The sequence below is a fragment of the Erpetoichthys calabaricus genome, chromosome 8, assembly GCF_900747795.2.
Source record: "Erpetoichthys calabaricus chromosome 8, fErpCal1.3, whole genome shotgun sequence".
Lineage (NCBI taxonomy): Eukaryota > Metazoa > Chordata > Cladistia > Polypteriformes > Polypteridae > Erpetoichthys > Erpetoichthys calabaricus.
In genome coordinates, this window is record NC_041401.2 from 55,952,170 (window position 1) to 55,977,943 (window position 25,774).

General features: G+C 39.7%; 1 long non-coding RNA gene across 1 annotated transcript in view; it reads left to right on the top strand.

Annotated features, from left to right (window-relative positions):
* Positions 1 to 6,114: 6,114 nt before the first annotated feature.
* LOC127528907 (uncharacterized) overlaps positions 6,115 to 25,774 on the top strand; it is a 32,882-nt gene continuing 13,222 nt past the window's right edge. The window contains exon 1 of the long non-coding RNA XR_007935524.1: positions 6,115 to 6,223. This is a non-coding gene — a long non-coding RNA (uncharacterized LOC127528907). The remainder of the gene's footprint in view (positions 6,224 to 25,774) is intronic.

A 25,774-nucleotide genomic window follows, 5' to 3' on the forward strand; every position in this document is an offset into this window, starting at 1 on the left:
GAGGAAACCCACGCAGACACGGGGAGAACATGCAAACACCATGCAGGGAGGACCCGGGAAGCAAACCCAGGTCCCCAAGTCTCCCAACTGCGAGGCAGCAGCGCTACCCACTGTGCCACCGTGTCGCCCAAGGGTAGATCTCAAAAAATATTTCTAAAGTAAGGAGTACAGTTCCCATCAGGCAACAGGAAAGAACTGGGGCTGATGAGAGGACTCCAAAGTCAGTGTGTACAAAGTTACATCTATATATATATAGATATACAGTATAAGCCAAATTCCACTGACTCACTCATCACAAAATCTCCCGAACCATGAGGACTTGGTACTTGAAATTTGGAATGTGCATTTCCCTTGGCTCATAGGTGCTCGCTAAGAAACGGTTTTAAAAATTTCATGGTCCAAGCACCAAATTTCTTATAGTATTTTAGACCCATTTGTATGTCTGTCCGCTTTTCACGAGAGTACTTAACGGATTTAGATTGGGTTTTTTTCAATAAGTTGCTTCAACATACCATTGATTTTGTGACTTTCCCATCACGCTAAGTATCATAGTTTGCTTGCGGCACTGATTTATTAGCGCAAATCCAAGAGAGACTCATCGGGCTGTGGGATGGGGGGTGGGGCCCTCCTCACTCACGTGTCTGCCTCAGGGCGTAACCTTAACTCTGCTTAGTTAGCGAATGAGAGAACTACTTAACAGATTTAGATCTTTTTTCCGATAATTTGCTTGAACATTCCGGTTGATTTTGCGACTTCTCTCGTTGAGCTAAGAATCATAGTTCGCTTGCAAGAGTGATATATTCGCGCTAATCCGAGACAGAGGCTGCAGGCCGAGGGGAGTAGGAAGAGTGACGTCAGGAGTAGAGAGCTGCATGGGGCCCTCTTCACTGTCCTGTTTCACTAATACGTGGGCAAAGCCACGGGGGATGGCTAATACAGTATACGCCAAAGAGGGATCTCATCTAAGACCACAGGTACAGCATTTTCTTCTCAGTTAAACTGAATAACAATTTTATTGTCCCATTGTATTACAGCTTTTGTCTAAGAGTCAGTCCTTCATTCACATCGTGGGATGTGTTTAGCCTTGTTGAATTTCCAAAAGACTTGCTTCCCTCATTTATTATCAGCTAGTCCCTTTTCTGAGAGATATACATGGCCTAAACTGAATGCCGGTACTGCCAAAAAATGCAATGTTCCTTTCTTTCAGCCTCCCCAACAACCTTTTTTAGTGAGTTGCACATTTGAGAAATTGCATGCACAATTAGGTTTAGCGTCAGTTTTGCAAAACTGTATGCTACAGGATGTTTCACTCACTATCTATTATTTTGTTATGCTACATTATACATAAATAATGGAGCAGGATTTGGGCCACTGGACAAAGACAGCAGCAGCCTACTCCAGGTATGTCAAACATGCAGATAGGAATTTTCCTGCATTGTTTACATGTGACAATATTTGAATGAATTGAACTGATTATGCTGTACTTTTTTATCAAAGCAAAGCTTTATGTTTTTCAAAAAGCCAACACTATCATATGCCTACATATAGTTAATAAGTGAAATAGAGTAAGCCACGATGAACCAGAATGAAATGTGCCTTTTTAGCGTATGCCAAAATGTTGTTCAGAATATGGTAGGAAGAGAACAACAGAGAATGGTGTTTATAACTTTTACTGTTTCTTGATGGTAGACATTTATTCATGTCCATTTTATTGTGAAGCACTTTTAGGGTTTGATTCGAATACAGCATTATGATTTATAGCAATTTTAAATTTAAGTTGAAGGAATTAACTTTGAATCAACTTGAAACTTTATGGCATTATCGAATACCACCTCTGGTGCTGTCTCCTGTAATAATGCAGACAGCTGCAAGATGTCAGTGAACCCCAATCCCCCAGACGCCCACTATTGTCGATGCTTTCTGCTATTCACGGATTCAGCTATCCAGCAAACCATCCTGTTTATTAATGAGGTTACTAAACATCTATTTGTGAAACCACACTAAACCAGGAAGTACAAAGAAGTGGTGTTCATAGTTCCAACCCTTTAAGGAGTTAACAGCAATTATGGAAATCAATCATATACAAAAAACAAATTTACATCTCATGAAATCAGACAAATTGATAGCCATCAGAGAGGTATTGTAGATGACCGTGGTGACACCTACATTGCAGCCAGCAATGACAAAAGGATCAACACTTGAAAAACACACATTTTTGCTTTCTTATGTTAATCCGTTATACAAATAATGCCAGGTACTTCAGCTAGTAATCACTAAACTAGTAGTTCTACAGCCTTGGTTCCACTTTGTTACGGTATTCAGCATTTTCCCACATCTTTCAGAGATTAATTCTTGTCACACTTCTGCTGACATTAAAAAGGCCATTTTGTCATTCCACCGGTGTAAGTTAACACCCTCTGTGCAGTCCCATTAATCCAATGGAACTCCTTACCTCGTTTGGTGCTCATCTTTCTTAAGGTTGATTAAGCTGCATCTTTTGAATGACTTTTCCTCTCTGTTCCTCACCTGTCCTAGGTTGGCAGAAATAAGACATTGGAACCAATGCTGAATGGACAAAACCTTTGCAGGTCATGCACAGACCCACCCTCACACTGAGGTGATTTCTAATTGGTTTGATTATGGCAGGAAATCAGAATCCTTTGAAGAGACATGCAGGGAACATGCAGAATCCACAAAGACCAAAATGATGCCCAAACCCAGGCCCTGCTATTAGTGAGTAGTGCCACCTACTGTGCTGCCTGTTGCATACAATAAGAGGGCGGACAGGTGCAGTTGGTCACAGAGAGGTGTTTATTCGAGTTGTCCCATTCCCGTCAAACCTCAAACACTTTATGACAAACAAGCACCCACTGTCGTAAAATAAAAATATTGCAAACATAACATTTCCCGCTCCCCCACTAAATACACTAACTCCCACAAAAAACATAACACGAGTCTTATACTATTATGAAAATAACTGAAACTGTTAAGAACAGTCTTTTTTTTCCTTTGTGTGTGTTTCTTCCAAAAAACAAATATCATTCTAAAGTTTACTTAACCATGAAAATCACCAAGAACATCTTTGAATTAGGCTGGCCGAGTTTAAACTCATTCAGGTCTGGAGATGGTTTCAGTTGGAGGTTGCAGTACCACAGGACTCCCAGTCTGCATAGAGTCAGGTGATCCTGTAGTTGAATCGAGCCACTCTGCTGTAAAACCAAAAAAGTCACAGCTCGGGACTGGTGGTGTAGCTACCCTGGGGAGGGGAGGCGACTTGCATGCCATCAGGAGACATCAGCTAGACAAAACGGGGCAAGTCCTATATGGCTTATTACTTTTAAAGGAGAAGACCAAAAAGATTTCAACTTTTGATCTTAGTGTGTTTTGATCTCAGTCTGATACAGTTATGTCTGGCATTCTGACCTGGTGACTTTTAAACACACACTGTCCCTCCGTTCCAGGACAATGTAGGATTAAAGCTTTCCACCATGCATCACTTATGGTTTCCAAATCAATAGCCAGGAGGTAAGTTTCAAAAGACTCCAGCCAGAGTGTCCAAGGCACTGGAGGCTCTCCAGAAATGGCTAGGAAGGGAGGAGGTGGTGGAGGTGAAAACTCAGCCATCCTTGACGCTAAAATGTTGCAAAAGAGAGCGGACAGATGTAGTTTGTCTCAGAGAGGCGCTTATTCCAGTTCCCCTATTCCTGCCAAAACTCTCTCTCAGACCCCCTAACACTTTATGGCAAACAAGCACACACTGTTTGCAATGTAAATATTGCAAACATAACACTGCCAAGCTCCCTTTTTTTTTACACCTTCTAAAAATTCTTGTCAACTCTTATGGAACTTTCTCCTGCTGTCTTCATCAAGAGGTTCATACCAATCTGTTTAAAACTGGAATGCTGGAATTTACCAACATATTTTAATTTTCAGGTCAGGCTAGGTCAGGTTGGGGAGCATACACTGGTACAGCGCATTGCCTCACCCACCACACAACGAAACAGCTCAAGATCCTGGTTGGCAACCCCCCAGACAGACACGCAGTCAAGTCCCACCCTTCAAAAATGACCATCTATCTGCCAGAACCAGGTGTTATGTAAGCGTTCCTTTGGCCTGGTCCAACCACTCAGGTATTCAACAATGAGGAGGATCCTTTGAGCCAGGTCACCCTTGGGGAATCACACCACATGGCTGTAGTGCTGTAACTGAAGCTTCCTCATAATGCAGGTAATGTGCCTTATTCGGGACTCCGTCAGCAACTGCTCATTCGACTCAAAGTCAAAGCAGTGGTACCCAAGGATTCTCCAAAGAGACACTGTATCAGTACCATGTCTCGCAACCATATAGGAAAGCAGGAAGCACCAAGACTCTAAGGACATGGACCTTTGTCCTTTTGCATAGGTATCGGGAGTGCCAGACACCTGTTTCCCGTGACCACCTGACCCTCCCTCCATGCTCTCCCAATCCATCTAATGTCTTCGTAGGAAGAGTCACAAGAGACATGAATGTCACTGCCAAGGCAAGTAAACCTCTCGACAAGGTTGACACTCTCTCCACAGACAAACACAGTACTGATGGCTGTGCCCTGGAAGTCACTAAAGGCCTGGATCTTGGTTTTTATCCAGGACACTCACAAGTTCAGACATTCAGAGTCCTCAATCAGTCTCTCGAGAGCCCAGAGTCTAAGCCTCAGTTGACTCTGAGAAGATCACAGCATCTGCCCTGTTGGACATTCTGAGACTTTGATTGAATATCATGGCCGGCCTGTACACTGGTACTGTGAGTGTGGTACAAAGTGGAGGCAGAACCTCTGCCCTTTTCCCAATTGATTCTGGGGCTCATCAGTGGTGTGATTTTGCTCCTACTCTGTTAAATGCTTGCATGGACTGGATGTTGGGCAGGGTCGTGGGGTTCAGCAGCTGTGGGGCTTCTGTTTGTGAAGAAAGATTTAATTATCTGACTTGAATAAATTTCATCCAGCATTACTTCTTTTTTATTAACACATTGCAGTCATTTTAAATGCCTTTAAAAGATTTGTAGCAGAGCCAGGTAACATGATTTGATCAGAATCACATGATCAAGTGCCATTGAAGTGAAAGCACACTGGATTTCTCTAGATAATGTAGCTATGGAGTTTATTGGATTATAAATAAAATTTTACAAAGTAAAATCTTCGAGCAACTGATTTTACTCACCCTATGCCAGCTTCCTCAATGCAATCCTAACTGGGCATTTCTAGATTACATTTTCATTTTTATTTGAAACACTGCCCTATTATCATTTATATTCTTTGCACAAGTTGACATTTAAAATGATTGCAAACAGTCTGATATTTTGTATTTCTAATTATTTCAGATAAAAAAAAATCCTTAAGCGGATGTCAGAGTGGCACAGGTTCTTAGTTCTACAGCCTTACAGCTTTAGAGACATGGATTTAATAAATGGCCTGGTCCTGGTGATAACCTGAATTGCTGAATTTGGCTGTAAAAATGAATGCATGAGTGTGTCTTATAATGGACTGGTGTCCCATCCAAGGCTCATCCCTGCTTTGTACCCAGTGTCATTGGAATATGCTCTCCAGCACTGTAATGGAAAAAAAAAATATTCAAAAATAGATAGATGAACTTCTCATGATGGTAGTATATTTAATTTATAACAGGGAGACTAAGCTCCAGGCTAGGTAGGCGCTACTGACCTAACTATTGGCTTAAGCTGAGCAGCCACTAAATTAATAACTGCAGCAAACGAACACAGCTGCTCCAGCAGCAAGGAGATTAAATAAAAGTGGCATTTTTAAGAAACCCTAAAAGTATACTTTATGTATGGTTTAATTTTTTAGGGTCATAGTTTTAGTATTTTAGGATTAAACATAAATTACTTCTATAATGTAATAAGCACAAGGAGCAATTTAGATGCTTCCGAGGATTCTTGCAGCTATTTAATGAGATTTCTAGCACACTGGGCTCTTCTTATGTAAGATGTTTTGTTCAATAATACTACAAACTAATCTCTCAGGGTTGCTTTCCTGACATCTAAGTCTTCAGTAATTATGCAGTACTGACGTTGTAACTGCAGGCAAATGCTGTTTGCTATGTTTTGTGAATTCTGAAACTAAACAAGTTATCTGTGGAGTCACACTTCAAGAACAGATCAAATTGTTTTCAAATGTAATTTGAAGACAATCACTGCTACCCCTGAGGAAATGTAAGATTTTCAGATTTCAGTAAGTAACACTGTTTTGCTCTCTTTCAGCTTATGGTTTAATTAATAAGATGTATATCCTTTATACAGCAAAATAAAGAAAGCTGAAGTGTTTGGAAATGTACTGATGATTCATATCCCAGGGTGGGTTTCAAGGCAAAGAAGGAGTAATATTTACAGAGGGCATTGTATACATCAGACCGGACAAAGGATATTTTCCAGCTATTTGGCATTGTTATGATTCATTTGGTAAAATAAAACATAGATGATCTATCTATCTATCTATCTATCTATCTATCTATCTATCTATCTATCTATCTATCTATCTATCTATCTATCTATCTATCTATCTATCTATCTATCTATTGATTAATTGCCCTTACATAGAAATATCTGAATGCCTATTTATACATAGTTTCTCTGATTTGCTTAAATGTGAAATATACCAGAATTGACTTCGGTTAGGTGCAAAACACGGGATACAAGACATTACCAATTCAAGACAACACAATTTCAACCCACCATTAATGTGACATTCTGCAAATAACTATACAAATACAACAGATTCTTGAACAAAGACATTTACAAACCTCAATAATACCTTCAAACAAATAGAAAAACTATATAAAATAATATAAATATCAAATAGTACAAGTTGAGAAAGTCTGAAGTATTTATGAAAAGACAAAGAGCACAGTTACCAGTTATAAATAAAAAACAGTTAAGGAGTAAACCTAAGTAAGTTTATTTAGGATTTGAAAACTTTGAGGAAAGAACTTGCAGAGATGGAGTGTAGTTTGGGTCGCAATAGACCTGTACGTCTTCTGTGATGGCAATCTAATGAACAGATGGCTGCTGGGATGGTTGGAGTCAGCTGCAATCTTTCCTGCTCTGGTGATGAACAGCTCTTTTAATGTTGGGAGATAACAGTCAATGATTTCCTCAGCTGAACAAATCACCCGCTGCAACCGACTCTTAGAAAGAGAGGAGAATGAAGGAAACCAAACGGTGATGAGGGTGGTCACAATACTCTTAAAGATGGCTCAGTAAAAATTTAACAATATACGCCTTGATATGCCAAGCTTCTTAAACTGGCAATGGAAGAACAGTCTCTACCTGGCCTTCTTAATGATGGAGGTGATGTGCTTGTCCCATTTTAATGTATTAGTGAAAGTAGTCCCCAGGAATTTAAACGACTGAAGCACAGACACAGGCTGGCCATTACTTTGCATTGTGAAACCACACTAAACCACAAAATACAAAGAAGTGGTGTTCATAGTTACAGAGTTCATAGTTTGCATTCATTGAAGTTTAGCAACACTCCTGTTCTCCCATGGACAAGGAAAAAACAGAGAGAAGGAATTTGTATGGGATGGGGAGTTGGGAGCAGTGAATAATGTGGTCAAAAAGACAAAACAAAGGCCAGAAAGTCAAAGTGAACTAGAACAACTAGACAAAAAATGCAACCAAAAATTAAAGTCAAAGTAAACACACAAAGTCTTTTAGCCCAGAAAAATATTTAAGAACACCAACTGTAATACCAAAAAGAATCTTTTCAGAAATATCCAGAATATTGGATAGGAGCATGCTACTGCCTTAAATACCTTCTGGATAACAGGATCATGATATGGAACTTCCTGGTGCTGCACTCTTCTTTAAAGGTATTTTATGGTTCTCTACTGGGTTGTGTGGTTCCTCATAGCTGCATTGTTTGACAAAGCACCATTTCATTCTGGGAAGTGTTCTTTGTATATGAAGTTGGTTCATCTTGTTTTGAAAAACTTCCTAATATGCAGAAAAAAGTTATTCTTTAATGTACGGTAGTCTAGACAGTAGCAATAACAGGATAAGTCCAGGTTTTTTTCTGTTAAAGTGTTATTGTTTGCAGCAGGTGTCCTTTTAAAATCGTGACATATTTGTATTTCACATATTTGTTACAATTTATTGATGGTTATTTACTGTATGGTGCCTTTTTTAAAGAAATATGGTGTATGGTGCCTTTCTGAAACCTTCATGTGGATGGGTGTTTTGAGAACCAAAAATGGCTCCCCTATGGCATTGCTCTGGAGAGCCACTCTGGCGCCTTTATTTTTTATTTTTGTATGCACCTAATACCTCCTGATAATAAAACAGGTGTCTCAAAATGGTAGTCAAAAATAATAATAAATGATAGAATTGATTTTAAATAACAAAATAAAAAATAATAATTTATTACAACAGCCCCAAAATCAATACAGTAAAACCCTGGATTGAGAGTAAGTTGGTCTGCGAGTGTTTTGCATGACGAGCTAAAATTTTGAATAATTTTTAACTTGATAAATGAGCGAGGTCTTGCAATATGAGTAGTATGTATACGCTTTGTCTGCAGAGCGTCACATGATCACAACTGAGCTGATGGTTCTTCTCTCTCTCTCGCTGTGGGATTGTGGGCAATTGTTTCCCATTCTCAGTCTCAGTCGGTGTGCCTCACTCATATAGTCAACATCCGTACAAGCGTATACTGTTTACTATAGCATTGTGACCACGTGTGTGTGTTGTAACATGTGAGTCCCTGTCTTACAACCCAAAACACGAAGCTGAGTCTCAGTACTTTAGCAACACCAGCTTTATTCAGCCTGAAACAGGAGCAGCGCGGTTATTTATTGTAGCGGGATCTGCCATTTTCCTATACACAGACACAGCAGTCAGGCAGGGTCGGGGCCAGGTTAGTGGCCAAGTAATACTGTGCCTTGCATTTATAATTTTCCTTGTATCACCCATCAACGGCAGGCACTTATAGCATGTCTGTGATCTTTTCAGATTCAATTTTACGGCAACCTGCTAAAGCGCTGGGACCCTGCAGTTGCTTCAGGATGCTCTTCCGCGTGTCGTCCCGTTGGGTGGAATCCCAAAAGAGTTTACAAACCTTACAGTGTGTAAAGCATTTTTTTACTTTGTGTCCAAGTGTAGTGACTCTTCAGGCAAAAGCAACGGTCATTGGATAGGTTCCTTGTTAAAGTTGCAAAAAAAGAAGAAGATTCCAGTGAACCAACAGATAGCAGGGATTCTGTTAGTTACAATGAAAGCCGTACTACACAATAACCCTCCTCTCTCTCGTCTCCCTTACACCAGCCATGATTCTTTTCAAAGGTAAAGTGTAGGTTAATTTGTTTTATGTATTTTTACTTTATATTTTGTATTAATCATTATTATATGAATAGTTTTGGGTTATGGAATGAATCATCTAAGTTTCCATTATTTCTTATGGGGAAATCCGCTTAGATATATGAGTGGTTCGGATTACAAGCACGTTTCCAGAACAAATTATGCAAATAATCCAAGGTTCCACTGTACTTCTTTAAAGCAATTGAGGTCATTAGAGCACCCATTACATCACACAACCAGAACAATTACATCACATATCCATCTCACTATGACATCATTATATAGCAGCCATTGTTAAATACCTGCAACAATGTAAAATTACCACCTTTAGCATGTATAATGAAAAATGAAGAAAATAAATGGCACAACAGCAGAACAAGGAATGCTCAACTGACTCCGTAGAGACAGGTAAACATTTTGAGAGGTTAACCGGGAGATACACATAAAAACCAAAACAAATAAAAATAAAAATAAAAAAGACTGAAACCAGACAAAAGGCAAGAATTGGAGTCAAAACCCAGGAAAGAAGTCAAAATCAAGAAAGACACAAAAAAGAGTTGTGATTAGAGCTTTTGTTTTTAAGGTATTGTATCTACAGATTGGATAATGATATGAGCTTCTAGTTGATCACTGGTGAACCAGAGGTTACTTCCCATTTAGAACCAAACGTTTAAGTGCAGACTGCCTACAAAAAACACTGGAGTTTTTCAAGTAATGATCTACTCCAAAACAACTGAATGGAGTACATTCAATAACTCAGATCAGCACACAGACTCAGTTATGCCCCGTTACTAAATAAGGAGGGGACTGGCTTATGTTTTTTGCTAAAATCCAAGTACATCAAAATGAAAGATCCTGGATTAATAATAATGATAATGATGTTTGTAGCACTGCTGCCTCGCAGTTCGGAGACCTGGGTTCGCTTCACGGGTCACCCTTGCGTGGAGTTTGCATGTTCTTCCCATGTCTGTGTTGGGTTTCCTCCGCGTGCTCCGGTTTCCTCTCACAGTCCAAAGACATGCAGGTTAGGTGCATTGGCGATTCTAAATTGTCCCTAGTGTGTGTGCTTGGTGGTTGTGTGTGTGTGTGTGCGCGCCCTGCGGTGGGCTGGCGCCCTGCCCGGGGTTTGTTTCCTGCCTTGCACCCTGTGTTGGCTGGGATTGGCTCCAGAAAACCCCCGTGGCCCTGTATTAGGATATACAGTAGATATCAAACATTTTGTTTTATTCTGGTAACAATGGTAATATAACCTTGGGAATGATCTTTGACAATAAAGCAAAATAAAAACTAAATCAAATCACAGATTTAGATCCCTGATTCACAACACATATGGCATGGATTACAAGCTATTACTACCAATGGCATCTCACTAAATGTATTTTGGATCTGTTTCTAATATCTTTATCAAGGTCCCAAATGAACCATTAAGAGCATGCATTCTGTGCAGAACAATTCAGAAGGCCAAACACATGACTTTAGGGATTCATTTTGAGACACTGTCAATGATCAGTAGTACTAGGGTGGTGTACCGTGTTAGCCATTATGAATGTAGTGAGAAGTCAAGCAAAATGACAAGGCAAGATGTAATACAGAAACTGGAGTTCCCTGTGTTTATATACAAACTAGGACAAGTACCAACATTGGTAAATCTTTAAGTGAGACATCTTAAATGTAAAAAATGAATAGACCTCTTCAGGCTAAGATTCATTTAACAAGAGAGAAGAACAATATATGGTCAGGAAACTGATTAATTGGAGAGTAGAATTATTATCGCTATCATGGTCATTTTCTTTCCACTTTTTCAAGTGAATTTTACATTTCACCTTGGAGATTAATAAACCCATCTAACTTTCCTGAGATACAAGAGAAGGGCCTTCAGAGGTGGAAGTTGAACTTGTTCAGAACAGAGGCATTCATTAGCCATTCCCAGCACTCTCTCTGCCTATTTTGATTTTCCAATTATGTGTACCGTTCTGTTCAAACCACAGTGAAAAGTTGACAGTTCAGCACTTCTCTACCTGAGTGTTCAGGATATACAGCCTCAGATCAGACAATGCAGCTATAAATTGACCTATTGATCATTAACCTTTTGTCTCAAGATACTTTTGTTTGTGTGTAGTGTTCATTTTAGACAATCCAAGACTAGCATATATATCATGTAACAATTCACTTCTTGCATTAAGTCACGTAAGCTCTTCTCATTTGGTTCTCTGCCTCAATCCCTAATGACAGTTGAAGTCTCTCGGTAGAACTACAGCATCAATAGATGGGACACTTTGAGCACTGACCTGTCTCATCCAATAGTAGAAATCCCAGCTCTAACATACCCAGCCGGGGCTTGTGAGAATCCTCCACATCTCCCCCATGGGGTAACTCTAGAGTAGGAGAAAGAAGAAGACTGAGAGAAAGAGAGAGACCCAACTTCACAGGAACATTTGGTTCCGGAGCTTATGTGATGTATACAGGTAAATCCAAGTATTCCTAAGCAGTGCCAGTTATGACTCCTTACCCACAACAAGAGTTACACTCAATGTTCCATTGCCAATGTATCCACTGGCCATTTTTTATCCTCTCCTGAAGTGATGTTACCAGCTCAGTGCACCACAGCATAGAAAATTGCACTGAACATCACAGAGTTATAGAAGATGTAAAGGATGTCACTTCCCACATTAAAGGGTAGCAGTCTCCTAACGAAGAAGAGGCTGCTCTGCCCTTTCTTGTATACTTCTTCTGTATTATAAGACCAGTCCAACCTGTCATTAATGTGGACCCCCAAGTACTTGTAGGAGTGGCCTATCTCTACATACTGCGCACTCACTGAATAGTGACCGGACGTAGAGGCTCTTTGGCACAATGAAAGTCAATAACCAGTTCCTTGGTTCCAAAGTTCTCCATCCATCCATCCATTTTCCAACTCGCTGAGTCCGAACACAGGGTCACAGCAGTCTGCTGGAGCCAATCCCAGCCAACACAGGGCACAAGGCAGGAACCAATCCAGGGTGCCAACCCACCGCAGGACACACACAAACACACCCACACACCAAGCACACACTAGGGCCAATCTAGAATCGCCAATCCACCTAACCTGCATGTCTTTGGACTGTGGGAGGAAACCGGAGCGCCCGGAGGAAACCCCCGCAGACACGGGGAGAACATGCAAACTCCATGCAGGGAGGACCCGGGAAGCGAACCCAGGTCCCCAGGTCTCCCAACTGCGAGGCAGCAGCGCTACCAAAGTTCTCCACCTGATTCCTATACTCTGTCTCAATCCCTCAATCCCTGCAGAATCATCAGAGAAATTCTTCAAGTGACATGACCTGGCGTTGTATTTATAGTCTGAGGTGTACAAAGTAAGGATAAAAGGTGACAAGCCTGTTCCTTGTGGTGCTCCAGTGTTCTTCACATCCATATCAGAAACATAGTCCTTGAGTCTCACAAACTGCGGTCTGTCCAGCAGATAGTCCATTGTCTAAGACACCATAGGCCCATCCACCAGCATATCTCTGAATTCACCCCTTAACTGGGATGGTTGGATGGTATTGAATGCGCTGGAGAAATCAAAAAACATAATCCTCACAGTGCTTTCGGATTTGTACAGGTGACACATCTGGCCTTGAGGAGCAGATAGATAATTTCATCCTGCACTCCAGTCTTTGTCAGATAAGCAAACTGAAGTGGTCCAGGTGGTTCACCACATGAGGACTCATATAGTCCAGGGTCAGCATTGGTATCAGACCTAACTCTAAGCCCCTTGCTTTGTGGCTGGTAAGACCACATGGACACTCTAAGCAGCTTTTATGGGTCACCAGGCCCTTACTTGTACTAATGGTTCCCAGTATCTTTGAAGGTTCCTGAGAAAACATCTTGTATAGCAGAATGGGGAGAGGCTGGGTTTTGTGCTTCAGCAGATACAAAGGTGGGTGTGTCCATACTTACTTTTTTGGCAGAGATCACAAGTATGTAAACAGCCAATCAAGCTGTTTTACACAGCACCACATGCAACCAGTCAGAGAGTAGATTTAATTGTGCAGGTGGAAGGCTCCAACATTTCAGAGAAAATTCTTCTACAAAACATACTGTAAGTGACAAACATTAATTGTTTCCCATTATTAAAACTGCATTTCTGAATTATTGCTGCCACAGTTAAAAGAACATTTCCAGTGAGTGTGAAATATGAAATCACTTGTAGTCATTTGTTCCAGCACCTTGGTTTCTCCACCTGAAGAGATTGTATGTTTTCATGTGATTTATCATTGTTAAACTGCGGTGTGTAAATGTTGTGGAACACACTGTCTGTTTGACTGAAGTATGACTTCAGTTACATTTTTGAAATGATCCAACTTTCAGCTTTTCCACATGGACACAATTGACAAGCCTTAGCTGAAATCCTTGCATGAGTTTCATGGATATGAATACAGCGGTAGGTAGGCAGTTTGCTTACTGTAGGTGCTGCAGGCTGTCATGGAAAAAGCTAGTAGTGTGGAAGAGTCGATAAGCTGTGTGGGATGCAGCAGTTAATGAGTGTTCAGTTAACCAAGACAGGTGTTTAAGAAGAGAAGTACAACATATGTCTCTAAGATACCACACAGTTCAAGTGCAAAGACATTTTTGAAATTTTTATTGAAAGCTCTTTTGCTGAAGAAATAAAAAATAAGGTGTTGCAAATGTGATTGTCCATCTGCTACCCTCTAACACCAGGGCTGTCAACTATCACACTTTTCAAGGCCATTGCTGTATGGTACTTTGCTTTTTTAAAATATCTATTTTGCTGGGTTGCTACTAGAAGAAAAAAAAGCATGAACAAGATTGAAAAGATTACATATGCATGGAAAATAAAATTTGAACTTGTGGGTGTACATTTACTTCCACCAATGTTTAATCATTAGGGATGCGTTCTCACCATTTTGACATATGCTGGAAAATCCTGAATAAATAAAATAGGGCTTAATTTGTGACAGTACAGTGTTGCATAATACATTTTTTTAAATTTTAAATAATGCATCATTGTGCATTGAGCTTAAATAAGAGGGAAATTTGAGTGATTTCAGGAGCACATTGCTGCCAAACAACTCGTTTAAATAAAATATTTAATACTTTAATCAAACACTGATTTGATTTACTAATACAAGACAGCAATCAAATATCATAAAGAAAACTCAGCTATTCTGTGAGTTTTGTTGTTAAGTCTAATTATTTCCAGCAGCACAAGGAGTCTGATCAGGGATGGCAGCCTGATCGCTCGGTTGTGTCCATGCCATTTTCAGCATTCCAAGAGGGGCTGCATACATTTTGCTGAGGGTATCATGAGAGGTCAACAAATCAATACTCATCCGGATATACACTGATGAGCCAAAAACATTATAACCACCAGAATAATATGATGTTGCTCTTCTAAACTGAAAACTAAAAATCTTCTATGACTGAAGGTTTCCTGTGGTATCTGGCACCAGGACGTTAGCAGCAGATCCTTTAACTCTTGTAAGTTGCAAGAAGTTGCTCCCATTGTTCCAACACAATCCACATGATTGAGATGTGGGGGACCTGTAGGCCAGGGCAACACCTTTAACTCTTTATTTTGTTCCTCAAACCATTCCTGAACAATATGTGTAGTGTGACAGGGTGCATTATCCTGCTGAAAGATGCCATTTCCATCGGGGAAAATCATTGAGATAAAAGGGAGTACCTCGTCTGCAACAATTTTTAAGTAAATGGTATGCATCATATTAACATCGACATGAATGAATGGATCAAGGGTTTCCCAGCAGAACACTGCACAAAACATCATGTTTCCCACATCAGCTTGATTTCTTCCCACAGTACATCCTGGTTTCACTTCTTCCCCAGGTAAATGGTGCTCATATTCCCAGCTGTCCACTTGATGCAATTGAAAAGGGGATTCATTGGACCAGACAAACTTCTTCCATTGACTCAGGGTCTAGTTCCAACGCTTATGTATCCATCATACATGCTTTTGATGGTTTACCAGCATTAGCATGCACGCTCTAACTGGCTTATTGCTACTCAATACTATACACATCAGGGTTTAATGCACTGTGTGTTGTGATTAATAACTCCCATAATCCTCATTAAAATGATCTGAGATTTATGCCACAGTAGTCTTTCTGTTGGTTTGTACCAAACAGGACAGTCTTTGTTGATCTCTTGCATAAATGAGTCTTGTCCATCAAACACCCTATCGGCAGTTCATGGATTTCCTTTTCTTGGACCACTGTCAATAGGTACTCAACAAGGTTGACCAATAGTGCCCTCACCAAGCCTTACAGTTTCGGAAATGCTCCGACCCAGTCATCTGGCCATAAAGATTTGGCCCTCATTAAAGTCACTCGTTACACTTGTCTATTTGTTCTGCATTCAATGTGTTGACAATGTGTATGTACTGTACCTACAGTAAGATATCTTAGAACTTGACATGTGCTGTTGGTACAAGACAGTCGACGTAATTCCTTTCATATGGGAGAATTCATGAAGTGTATGTTAAACCAGCTACTGTTAAATGGAAAATGAATGAAATCAAAAAGTAGACATAACTTAAAGTAACTGGGAAATGGATGTTACTCTAAATGTTTACAAGATTGGTTGATGATTGTAGTGTTGCCACCAAAGACATAATATTATTCATTTGGATTTCCTGTTACTTCTTTATTTTATGAAGGCTGCACCTTAGAAAAACTTGATCAAATCTTTACTGATCTTGCTAATTCTCTGCAGACTAAATTTCATTTGAACAACTTGGCAGTGAAGAATAAAAACAATGTGATGAAACAGATCATTTGCATCTTCAGGAGATAACTACTTCAATGACACAGAGTAAATCAATTATAAAAACTTACTATTGGCTGAATTTTATTAATTTGTTGTGCACATGTATCCCAATCCCCCCCATCTCCATCATCAAAGAACTTAATGTAGTTCAGGGATATGCTGGGTAGGGCATCAAGAACAAGGAAGGAATCAATGGATTTATACATTGTTTTATATTTTTCTGTTGTTAATATGGGACAAGTGACAACTACTAACGCACACAGTGGATTCAGACCCCCTCACTTTCTGCATACTGTATTGTTTTGTACTGTAGATTACTTTAAATAGATACATTTGTCATTTTTGCCCATCAATCTACACTTGATAACCCAAATTTATTAAAAATCAAAAACTGAAGTCTTTCATTCATATTGGTATTCAGACCCTTAATTTAGTTGTTACTAGCAGCCCCGTTGGCAGCAATTACTGTTTCAGGTCTTTTTGGGTAAGTCTGTACAAGCTTTACACACCTGGATTTGGGCAGTTTATCTCATTCTTTTTGGCAGACCCTCTGAAATTCTGCTGAATTGGATGGGAAGTGTCTGTAAGGTCTCTCCACAGATGTTCAAGTCAAGTCAAGTCAAATTAAGGTGGGGAACATGCACTGGTACAGTGCGTTGCTGCACCCACTACATGACGAAACAACTCGGGATTCCGGTTGGCAACCCCCCCAGGCAGACACGCGGTCTAGTCCCACCATCCGGGATTGACCCTCTATCTGCTGCAGCCAGGTGTTAAGAGGGTGACCCTTTGGCCTGGTCCAGCCACTCGGGTCCCCAAAAATGAGGATCTTATGAGCTGGATCACCCTCGGGGAAACGCGTCACATTTCTGTAGTGCCGTAACTGACGCTCCCTCACAATTCAGGTAATGTGCCTCATTCGGGACTCCATGAGCAACCACTCATTTGACACAAAGTCAAACCAAAAGTACCCAGGATTTTCCGGAGAGACACAGTACCAAAGGAGTTCAGTCTTCGTCTCAGGTCACTGGATAGCGTCCATGTCTCGCAACCATATAGCAAGACAGGAAGCACCAGGACTCTAAAGACTTGGACCTTCATCCTTTTGCATAGATATCGAGATCGCCACACACCCCTTTCCACCGACCTCATGACCCCCCCATGCTATCCCAATCCGTCTACTGACTTCATAGGAAGAGTTACCAGAGACATGAATGTCACTGCCAAGGTAAGTAAACCTTTTGAGAAGGTTGACATTCTCTCCACAAACAGACACACTGCTGATGGCTGTACCCAAGAGGTCATTAAAGGTCTGGATCTTGGTTTTTATCCAGGACACTCACAAGCCCAGACACTCAGACTCCTTGCTCAGTCTCTCGAGTGCCCCGATCAGAGCCTCCATTGACTCTACAAAGATCACAGCATCGTCAGCAGAGTCAAGATCCGTGAATCTTTCTTCACCAACGAATGCCCCACAGCCACTGGACCCCATGACCTTGCCCAACACCCAGTCCATACAACTATTGAACAGAGTAGGAGCAAAAACACACCCCTGATGAACCCCAGAATCAACTGGGAAAAACAGAGAGTTTCTATTGGGTTTAATTCTGGGCTTTGGCTGGTCAGTCAAGGACAGTCACTCCAGTGGTGTCTGTATGCTTCTGGTCATTTATCATACTAAAAGGTGAACTGTTGTCTTAGCCTGAGGTCACTTGCGCTCTGAAGCAGGGATTCTTCAAGGACCTCTTTGGAGTGTGTGTTCAGACTAAAGTGGGTGTATATTTTTATTTATTTACTTACTTACATAGCTACCTAGTTATGTATGTATTTATTTAAAGAACTTCAGTAAAAACCCAAATTTTCCCCTAGGAATAAAGTTCTGTCTATCTGTCTATTAGGTTGCATTTTTCCTTTAGACAATTCTGACCAGCCTTCCTATCTCTGCTTCTGAGAAGCACCCCATATGATACAACCATCACCATACTTCATTATAGGGTAGGGGATGAGCAGAGCCTGCTCTTTACTAGACATAGCACTGGAAATTCTGCCCAAAGAGTGCAGTTTTTATTTCAATAGACCAAAGAATCATAATCTTCATGCTTTCAGGGTCCTTTAAATGCCATTTGGCATAGTCCAAGTTGTCTATCATATGCCTTTTACTCAAGAGTGGCTTTCAACTGATTGATATAGTGCTGCCGAGAAGGTTGTCCTTCCAACAGGTTCTCCCATCTCAACAGATGACTTTTGAGCCTCTGTTAGAGTGACCCTTGGGTTCTTATTCTTCTTTTTTCCCCAGCTAGACTGGCAGCTCAAGGGAGAGTCTTGGTGATTCCAAACTTCTTACCTTCTACAATTAATGAGACCACTGTGCTCCTGAGAACACTCAAATCTGTTGGAGTTGGAGTTGGAGTTGGAGTTGGAGTTGGAGTTGGAGTTGGAGTTGGAGTTGGAGTTGGAGTTGGAGTTGGAGTTGGAGTTGGAGTTGGAGGCATGGTCCTTCATCCTGACATTCAGTGTGAATTGTGGAACCTTATATACACACACAAATGTTTGTCTTTCTAAACGATGTCCAATCAATTCAATTTACCATTGGTGGACACCAATGAAGTTCTCAACCCATCTCAAGAAAAATTAAAACAAACAGGATGCACCTGACCACAATTTGTTGCTGTTGCTGTTTTTGACATGTCAGTATTTAGTGCAGCAGCTAAATTTAAAAAATTAGGTTAATAAATGTGTTTTTCCGTTTAATATGTTAAAAACTAAAAGACAAAATAATTACCAGAGAACTACAAGTAGAGGCTAATGGCTCTGTTGGCTTTTCAAATTATTTTATAAACACAAATATAAGCCTGTGCATTTGTGTGTGTGTGTGTTATTTTCAAACACTCACACTTTCCTTTAATTTATCTAATTAGAACCACATATTCACCAGAGCATAGACACAGGCACCAATTAAACTGCTCCCATATTCGTTACAGCTCCTTCTGGCATAATTTGCACATTTGTCCATGTGCACATGTGCATTAGGTTTTCCAATTTCTGGAATAATTAAAGGTCTAACTATTATACATAATAATAATCATATTCTCCTGTTAATAGAAGGATGCTTTTCTGACAATGGTGCCTGGAGCTTGCATCTCTTCAGGGCTCGATTACATTGGAAATGCTTAAGGCAGTGGGTAGACAGAAACAAAGGCCTTTGATTACAATGCTTATTATTAACTGCAGTGTTTAAAGGAAAGGCTACCATAACACAGACAGCAGAGGGTTGGATCACATTAGTTGTTATTTCAGAAAATATTTTTTAATGTTTGACAAAGTATCCTCAATAAGAAAAAAAGTTTAATTTGCACAAATAAGCAGGTTAATAATAACACACATGAATAAAATGAGTATCCAACAAAACAGAGAGAGAAACTTTAAATTTTCCATCAAATGCAAGCTAAAGAAGTACTGCAAATGCTATTTTTTGCATTGGATTTTATTTTTGATGTTTTGTTGTGCGGTGGGGCTCAGGCTACTCAACTAACACCCCCCTCTGAAGGATAATTCGGTAGAAAAGTTGTTGCTCATGTGCTTTTTTGATTAAAATGAGCTGTGAGGTGGCAAGGTAGATTTCCAGGATGTGTGAAATTTTTTTTCAGCTAGTGGAAAATTAAACTGAAATTGCTTTAAATAATACATATACGTACATGCAAAATCACCAGTGTAAAATAAGCACGTAAACAGTATAATACCATATATGTACTTTTTAAGGGTAAGTTTGGTATTTTTCAAGTTGAATTTATTTCACAGTCATGGTAGTTATTAGTTTGCCTTCATGGCTGAGGACTTGTCATAAACTTTGGGGGGTTGAGGAAATGGACAATACGTTTCACATGGATTAAGAGACTTGTCATTGGCAACTAAAGATTCAGTAGCAGAAGTTTTTTATATTTGTTGAAAGGCATTCTTGGTGACTTTTCTTTTTGATTTATAGAACATATTTGTGCTATTTGAAATAACTACAAAATCTTTATACAGTCAGGTCCATAAGTATTTGGACAGTGACACAATGGATGTGAAATAAAAGCAATCATTATGTGATTGAAGTGTAGACTTTCAGCTTTAATTTAAGGGGTTTACCAAAAAATATTGTATGAGATGTTTAGGAATGAAAGACATTTGTATACATTACCCCCCCAATTTTCAGGGGCTCAAAAGTATATTCCATAGCCAGGTGAGAGCAGTTCCCTCATTATTTCATTAACTAGTAAGATGGTAAAAGGTCTAAAGTTGACTCCAAGTGTGGAATTTGCATTTGGAAGCTGTGGCTATGTACTCTCAATTTGAGGTCCAAAGAACAGTCCATGCACGTGAAACCAGGCCATTATTAAGATGAGAAAACAAACCAACCCATCAGAGAGATAGCAGAAACACAAAGAGTTTTCAAATGTGGTATATTCTTAAAAAGAAGTAACACACTGGTGAGTTCAGCAACTCCAGAGGGCCTGGACAATGATGAATTACAGCTGTGCTGGATGATTGCAGAATTCTTTCCTTGGTGAAGAAACACCTCTTCACACCATTTAGCCAAATCAAGGACACTCTCTGGGATGTAGACCTATCATTGCCAAAGTCTATAATCAAGAAAAGATTTAATGAAAATAAAGACAGAGGGTTTACCACAAAGTGCAAACCACTGGTAAACCTCAAACATTTTAAAAAAGCCTGTCCAGTCCTGGAACAATTTTCTTTGAACAAGGAAATTAAGATCAATATATACCAGAATAGTGGAAAGAGAAGAGAAGAAACTGCTCCTGATCCAATGAATACAACATCATCTGTGAAACATGGTGGAGGTAGCTTTATGACATGATCATGCATGTCTGACAATGAAAGTCAGTCACTAGTGTTTATTGATGACATGACTGCTGGCAGCAGGAGCAGGATGAATTCTGAAGTGCATAGGACTAAACAGTCTTCTCAGATTCTGCCAAATGCTGCAAAACTAAAAGAATGACGCTTCACAGTACAGATGGACAATGAGCCAATAACCATACTGTGAAAGCAAACCAAGTACTTTTCAATGCAAAGTAGTGGAAGATTCTCCAAAGGCCAAGTCAATCAACCCATCTGGACATGCATTTCACTTACTAAAGACAAACCTGATGGCAGAAAGTCCAATGAAGCACTTGGAGATGGCCATGGGTTCCAGACTTCAGGCAGTCATTAACTGTAAAGGATATTCAACCAAATATTGAAAATAATCGTTATATTTATGATTATGTTAGTTTGTCCAAATACTTTTGAACCCCTGGAAATGGGGGGACCATATATAAAAATGTCTCTCATTCCTAAATGGATCATACAACATTTTTTGCAAACTTCTTTAATCCTTAAATACTCGCTCTAGTATATTTTGTAAACCAATCTAAGTTATTTTTGTCCAACATCCTTTTACTTAAACCTACCAGCAACATTTGCCTGTATCCTCAGCTTGATTCACTACAAGTACAATGTCTCAATGGCAGTTTGCCCCTAGCCGGTTTTATGAGTGGATGCACAGTCGCAAGTTCCATATGGTGCATTTGGTATACCGTGTGGGTAGTTAAGTATGTATGACAACGATGAGATGTTCTTGCAATGACTTTGTCTGCAAAGAACATTCAACAACTGAAGTGAAATGTGATCCATGTGCAAACCCTGCAGTGAATGAAAGTGTGACCGGTGACGAATGAGCACTGGAGAAGTGGATCAGGGTTATTTTCAGATAGTTCTAGACAGTGTGATACTATTCAGTAATATGGTATTAAATTACATTAAAAACCTGCGGTGGGTTGGCACCCTGCCCGGGACTGGTTCCTGCCTTGTTCCCTGTGTTGGCTGGGATTGGCTCCAGCAGACCCCCGTGACCCTGTGTTCGGATTCAGCGGGTTGGAAAATGGATGGATGGATTACATTAAAAACATGTACAATTTAAAATTATTGCAATATCTTATATTACAACCTCACTGCAAGCATAAAAATAGACATTTTAACAAAGATGCATAAAGTACACCGTGCAAGTACTTATGAGATGAGAAATGGTGTGAGTAGTTAAGGGTTAATTAAAGCTGACAGTCTACACTTCAATCACAAAATGATTGCTTTATTTCACATACAGTATGGTGGCGTACAGAGCCAAAATTATGTAAAGTCTGTCACTGTGCAAATACTTATGGACCTGACAGTAAATTCCCTGCTAGAAACTTACCAATATAGGTCTTCTTTTAATAACACAAAACAACAACAAGTATAATAATAATAAATTACTTTATACAGTACTATTGTTGAGTAGTGTGAAATGGGTTAATAAAGTGTACAAGAAATGAGTTCCTTCTCATGAACTTTACTTAGATGGCAGCCCTCCTTACTTTCCGTTTCTCTTCTGCCTTTGGTTTTCTCCCTCCCCACCACACTTTTCCCTTTCTCATCAATCAGTCAAAACAGAAACCAATGAGCAGAACAGGATCAAGTCAAGTCAAGTCAGCTTTATTTATATAACACATTTAACACAACTGCAAGGTGACCAAAGTGATTTACATTAAACACCCAATACCAGTTAAAACACAGTTCCCTGAAGCTAAACGCTAATAAATATAAATACAAAGAAATAGATAAATAACTAAAAAGCTATAGACAATAGTACTACATAAAAATCTTAACAAATGTTAAGAATAAGCCCTTTACTATGATCCAAATGGCTGCAAATAAAAATATGTTTTTAATCGGGATTTAAAACTATGAATCAAAGCAGCAGCTCGTTCCAAAGCCTCGGGGCCATAGCTGCAAAAGCACGGTCAACCATAAGCTTCTGATGTGTCCATGGAATACATAATAATAACTAAATCAAGAACCTGAAAGTCCTGGATGTTAAATATGGAGTAAGACGCTCAGCAAAATATGAAGAAGCAGTGCCTTAAACACGAATAATAAAATCTTAAAATGCACCCAATACTCTACTGGAAGCCAGTGCAGGGAAGCCAAAACTGATAAGATATGATCTACAGTATGTTTTTGGTGCCAGTTTAACACCCTCGCAGCCGTATTCAGAACTAATTGGAGTTGATCGACAGACACCACCATAAAAAGAATTGCAATAATCTATGTGTGAGGAGACAAAAGCATAAATAAGCTTCTGCACGTCGTGTTTGCTCAGGATCAGAACAGAGCAATTGATGAACAGTGTTTTGCTTATAACTAAGATCAGAGGTAATGAAACTTGAAAGTTGTGTTAAAACTTGGTAAATATAACTCTCTGTTGTTTGCAACTTTCATGAATTGATTGATGGCACTCCTCACATTCGCTCCCTGCTCATTAAAAACTTTGTCCATAGTCGGCTTCTCACCAGAAAATATCTAATGGTGCATTGAGTGGATGGAAATGTTACAAACTCTGCAAATGTTGCTGTGGATGCAGTAGACACAAATCATTTCTCAATATGTAAAGATAATTTTTATACTGCATTTGCATCAAATTTTGTGGTTATATTTGGTTTGTCATTTCAGCGACCTAAATTATACTTATGTGTTTATGGTTTGTTAGGCTGACAGGTCAAGCACATCTCCACATTTGTAAATAGCCTGTAGCAAAACATTGGCTCAGATGCATCTGGTGTGGACTTTTCAGTTTTATTGGTGCGACTTTTCTCTAGTATGACTCTAGGATTGAAGTGACAATTGCCCCCAAAACACCCCCATTGACGGTACCCATGCATAAGTCTGTGTTCATGTTAATATACAAGGCCCACTGTGTTTTCAGACATCTGCATTGCCTCTTAAAAAGACGTATAGTATATGCATACATGTTCATGCCTCCTTAATCTAATTCATCATCACGGCTGCAGCCTATTCCAGCAGTGCTTTGTGAAAGGTGGGTAACAAAACCTAGAAAGGGCACTAGTCCTTCACCAGACCCATTCACACACACACACACTCTCACTCACATGTACAGTGGGATTAACTTAAAGCTTCCACTTAACCTAACATGCAATACTTTGGGTTGTGGGGGGAAAAGACAACAGCCAAGTGCAAGATTCAAGCCTAGAATGCTGGATCTTTAAGGCAGCAGCGCAAACAGGTCTGTCATGCTTAAAACCACATCTCTCTATATATAAAATCCAACGTCTCTCTGTCTGTCTGTCTGCCTGTCCGCTTTTCATGAGAGAACTACTTAACGGATTTAGACAGGTTTTTTTCTATTATTTGCTTGACCTTTCCAGCTGATTTTGAGATTTCTCTTATCGCACTAAGTATTATAGTTTGGTTGTTGTACCAATTTATTCTCGCGAATCCGAGAGACAGGCTGCGGGCCGAGGGGAGAGAGAGGCGGGACCTCAGGAGTAGGGAGCTGGAGGGGGGGCCATCCTCACTCACGCGCCAGCCTCCGTTTCAGTCCCTCGACCTCTCGCCACGTGTTGGAGGGTACCTTGCCTCCACTTAGCTAGCGATATATAATATATAATATAAAAATATTGTATATCAAGAGGCCCTCGGATACAAAAGCTATCAATATAAATTCTTCTCAATACAAATTATTACATTTTTTTTTTAATTTTTTGATGATTTTTAAAGTTTGTTCTGTTTCACTAATATGCGAGCAGTGCTATGTGGGGGACAGCTAGTAACTAATATAACACTCTCAAACTCATCTTATCCAGTTCAGAGTCACGTGGTGTTGGGGCCTATCTCAGAAGCACTGGCCTTAAAGCAGGAGAACTCCAGGACAGGGTACTAGGCCATCACAGGGCCCACTCACACAAACAATCATACAGGACCAACCTTTAGGAAAGTGAAAAGAAAACCTGAAGGAAATGAGCAGACATAAAGAGAACATGCAAACTCCACATGAATAATCTCTGAGCACTGAATTCAAAAAACTGTAAAGGTACATTTAAAAATGTACCACAAGAGACCAGTGTCCAAAATGCTAGGTGCCCAATTACTCCAGATTTCTGATAGTTTAAAGTAAATAATAAATAGCAAGAATGATGGTAAGGTTACACATTTATCTGAGCCAAACATTTTACCCATTCTGCTTTGTTCCAGCTCTCAGACACTGAAGCTTGAAAATGTTGATGACAGATGCAAACATGCATGAGCGATGATTACTATTTTCTTCTTACATCTTCTTCTACGACACCCATTCCTTTTACATTTTGATATAAAGAGAAAATTACAATTTGAGTTGTTTGTTGATTGATTGCAAGTGTGATTCACATAATGTCATGCTGTACCACATAATAGTACTGTATACTGTTATTACAGAGAGTCAAATAACAGAGATAAGCATGCAGCTAAGGCTAGACAATGAGCTTTTTAAAATAAATGGGTCACTATTCTCTCCATGATTGGTGGAGGGATCTCGAGCCTTGAACAAATTTCAGCATCCCTGTGGTGAACATCACAGTGTTCAAAAATGCCCAGAATGGCCATTACGAGAGAGTAGAACCTCTCAAATATGATTTGTGCTCACATACACTCTAAAGCATCCTGGTGTTTGATTGAGAATATATCGAAGAATTACAGCAAGTACATGTTCTTCTACCTCTTTATAAAATATAAATATGTTTTATTGTTAAAGAAAATCAGAATAGGGTACAAAGGAAGTCATGTGGTCCTA